Raw genomic sequence first — 4,365 nt, 5'->3', positions numbered from 1 at the left:
ATACCTTGCAGAATCCAGATAGTTAGCTCCCCAGATGGACGACACTTGCATCCAGTGATGGGCGGGGTGTAACAATTTCGATAGCCTGGGTAGGAAACTGAAACAACTGACCAGGTTTTCTGGAATAGGCAGACATCAAGTTGTTCGATAAAGGTGTTCCAGTTTTTGGAGACTGTCTTAGACCTAAGCCGTGCAATTTTCCAAGACAATAGGGATGTTTGATGTGATACAAGAGAAGATGTGGATGGAACTCCAACCCTAATGTCTGCCTTCCCAGCAGAGGGTCTCGTAGGGCTCCACCCAGTAAAATCACTAGTTTGCAAATAGGACTTTCTACTTTTGCAGAGGGTTACGGGATATCTTGAAGGATTCACTAGCTATCTGTGTGGTATAAGTGGGAAGAGACAGAGTCCAAAAATCAGGACAATACAGAACCCATGCAGATTGGGGGATGCATGGACCTCTGACCATCGAAGAAAAAGAACGTAGAAAGAAATTAAACCTGTGTTTGTACTGTGGTATAGCAGGGCATTTTGCACGAGAATGCTTGGCCAAACCTAAGGGAATTTGGAATGTTAGCACGTTGACTTCTGACACAAAGTTGAAAAGGTTACATTGCCCAGATGACATAGGCATCACTCAGTCGGGTGTGGTTCTTGTACTGACACTCATTTACCTGGCTAATACCAGACATAAGGTTCCACAACATTTAACGGTAACAGAGGTAGATTTGCCCATGCTTGTAGATTATGGGGCCACGGGAAACATCTTAGATCTAGCCTTAGCTAGATCCTATGGGTTTAGTAAAAATTAAGCAGTGCCTGTTAGAGATGTAGATGGCTCGGAGCTCTATTGTAGGATGATTGTATACCAAACTACTTCGCTATGCTTAGTATGTGAGAAAGCGCATACTTAGATTCGATGTAATTGACACACCTACCTTTAGCACTATTTTAGGAATTCCTTGGCTTCAGCTGCACAGTCCTACTATTGACTAGTCCCTCCATCTTGTCATCTTGGGATCACATTACAGTCAAACCGATTGCTATAATAACTCTCAGAAAGTTCCATCTCCTTTGGCTTGAGCAGCCGCTAAATCAGACCATTTGACCCTGCTTCCAGTAGAATGCCAGGACTTTCAAGGCGTCTTTGATGAACAAAAAGCTACACAACTATCTCCTCATAGGGAAACCGGTTGCCGCATAGACTTGAATACGGGCGCAACATTTCTCTGCCATCATGATTATGCTCCCTTCGAGCCTGAGACAGAACATTCTCTTTTTTCTAACTTGGACAGAACGAAGGTACCTTTTGAGTAGTGGGAAAGGGGGAGATGGGTGGGCAGAGTACCAAGTGTCCACAAGGGGAAAGGGTGGAAGTGGAGTAGCTCCAATTAGGAGCAAGGGACCTCACACATATAATTTAAAAAAACTATAGATATAAATATGAAAACATATTTAAAAAATAATAACTAATACATATAATGTTAAGATTAATTAAACATCTATATATAAATTAATATATATACTTTCTCCAAATATTGCAACATTAGGGAAAGCGTTGGATAGTGTCAGGGTAAATGTTACTATTCCCACTCCAGAGAGTGCAACCGTAGGGAAAGGGCAGGATAGCGTAGGGGTAAAAATTACTATTCCGTCTCCAGTGAGTGCAACAGTAGGGAAAGCATTGGATAGGGTAGGGGTAAAAATTACTATTCCAACTCCAGAGAGTGAAACAGTAGGGAAAGCGCTGATTAGCGTAGGAGTAAAAATTACTATTCCCACTCCAGTGAGTGCGACAGTAGAGAAAGCGTTGGATAGCCTAGGAGTAAAAATTACTATTCTAACTCCAGAGACTGCAACAGTAGGGAAAGCGCTGGATAGCGTAAGGGTAAAAACTACTATTCCCACTCCAGTGAGTGCAACAGTAGGGAAAGCGTTGGAGAGCGTAGGGGTAAACATTACTATTCCCACTCCAGAGAGTACAACAGTAGGGAAATGTGCTGGATGGCGTAGGGGTAAAAATGCCTATTCCCACTCCAGAGAGTGCAACAGTAGGGAAAGCGCTGGATAGCGTAGGGGTAAAAATTACTATTCCCACACCAATGAGTGCAACAGTAGGGAAAGCATTGGAAAGCGTAGGGGTAAAAATTACTATTCCACCTCCAGAGAGTGCAACAGTAGGGAAAGCGCTGGATAGCGTAGGGGTTAAATTAACATACGTATCAATTGAATATTTTTTTATAAAAAAATTACATATTAATAATTAATTTACAAAAAAAATATTATTAAATACCAATAAACACAATTAATGTACCTATCAATTAATGAATTAATAACAATTAATAATACATGTATTATAATGTATATACTTATAAATGAACTAATTAATAAATATTAATTACCAATTAATCAAGTCAAGTCAAAAGATCTTTATTCGGAATAAAAACATCCATAAAAGTACATACAAGTACAGTTTTAAAACAATACAGTACAATAATAATATGACAGCTGGAAAAAGGACACAAACCAATCAATCAATTTCACGATAACACACAGAATGTCCCTCCCTTTTTTTTGTTTAAGGTTTTATATTCATTTTATTTTGCATTTTTATTTCCCACCTTGAAGAGTTACAGTGCATTTAGATAATTGCAGCCCCACACCTCTCAGATGAGATTTTTAATTGCTATTGGTTTAATCGGCAAAGGATTTATTAATGTTAAACGCAACCTGATCATTGTAAAGTATATGGCAGAGAGCAGGTTCAATAGATCACACTTCTATGTGCAGAATGCGTTTTAAACAAAGCAAAACACGTTTTACTGAAATCAGATTCTGAACTCTTATAATGAAACATTTCTTACTCTTTCACTACAATAACGCAAATTGAAAGCTTATCTTTTTATGCATTACATTGTATGGTTCTTCCTTTATCCCATTAGCTGGGCCATACCAGTACCTAAATTGCAACTCATCGGGCACCGTTAGCTCATCCAAATGTCAAAATAAATGAAAGAAATATTTAACTTTGCATAGGAGTGGTATTATGGCAAGCTTTCCTTATTTTTGTATGTACTATAACTGAAATATTATAGTGTAATATTTAAAAATGGAGTAGGTTTAGAGTTACCACTCTGTTTGTTTACATAATGTTACTCGAAATATTTAATATTGCATAGACTGGGGGAGACAGTATGTAGAATTAAGATGACCCTTTCAATGTAAATTGTTAAATACTTAAAATTAGACCGGGTCAGCATTAATGTTAAGTCAAGGGTTCTAACTTTTTAATTTAATGAAATTAATTCTATATAAAAATAACAAAATACTATTGCTTATGGTGAGGGGCTAGTGTTGAGATAAAGGTTAAAATGGGGTCCTGGTGTAGGCTGTGATGAGACAATGGCAGCCGAACAACAAATAAGGAGGCAAGAGTGAGTGATATGCGCGCACTCTTGGGCACAGACAGACACACAAATTGTGATCACAATTCCTTCATTATAGTATCCTTTGTTGCTTTGTATATATGAACATCTGATCTAGGATCATAATGAACCTCAGATACGGAGAATGGCCCCTTCAGCATGGTTAGAAATGTCTGGTCCCGTTCATAGCGAATCCGACAGGCTAGGAGAATCACGGTATGTTCTGAACACAGGTCTTCTAAAGTTTTCAACAGATCCTCAAAAGTATCCTCTAGGTAAACAATATCTGCTCCCAGAATCAAATTGAACGTTCGTGAGAAGCTCTCCAAGTCATGTCCCCAGGTCAATTCCATGACAGAAACATTTTGCTGGATATGAGTGGGCAGGTTTGCTCGGACATTCGACTCAAGAAATTCCAAAGCCACCTTTCGGTCTGTAATGGTCACATCTGCACCCAGTAAAGCAGCTACTATGCCCACCAGTCCTGTTCCTGCACCCAGCTCGATCGCAGACCGCTTTTGTAGGTCAATAGTGCCCATCTCCAAAAAAGGTGCAGAGAATAACGGCCGCGTCCCATACCACCGCTGCCACTCCCAACGTATTCCAACTCTGTTGGATACGTATTGTGCGGTTGACAAAGCTGAAGGTGGCTGCAGGCTGGTGAAATTTCAGTAAGCCGCCAGCCAATGTGTCAACTTAGGGAACAAGGGCCATTGTTTCCCTCTAGGGCCCACGGCTTTCCACATCCGTGTTGCTTCCTCCTCGTGTTAAACTGAATTAAAGCGACCAATTAATAATTACACACCAACTAATTAATGAATAATAACAATAGATAAAACATATTAATAAATTAATTATAATTAATATAAGTAACGAATTACTAAACAGTAATTACCAATTAATAATTAACATATAATTAACAACCAACACCAATAAAT

General features: G+C 39.0%; 1 pseudogene; it reads right to left on the bottom strand.

The window, feature by feature from the left end:
- Positions 1-3,404: 3,404 nt before the first annotated feature.
- On the bottom strand, positions 3,405-4,141 carry LOC144827469 (protein N-lysine methyltransferase METTL21A pseudogene; annotated as a pseudogene).
- Between the last annotated feature and the right edge of the window lie 224 nt (positions 4,142-4,365).

This window comes from Lissotriton helveticus, chromosome 4_1 (genome assembly GCF_964261635.1).
Source record: "Lissotriton helveticus chromosome 4_1, aLisHel1.1, whole genome shotgun sequence".
Lineage (NCBI taxonomy): Eukaryota > Metazoa > Chordata > Amphibia > Caudata > Salamandridae > Lissotriton > Lissotriton helveticus.
This window is presented reverse-complemented; position numbering and strand designations above follow the sequence as displayed.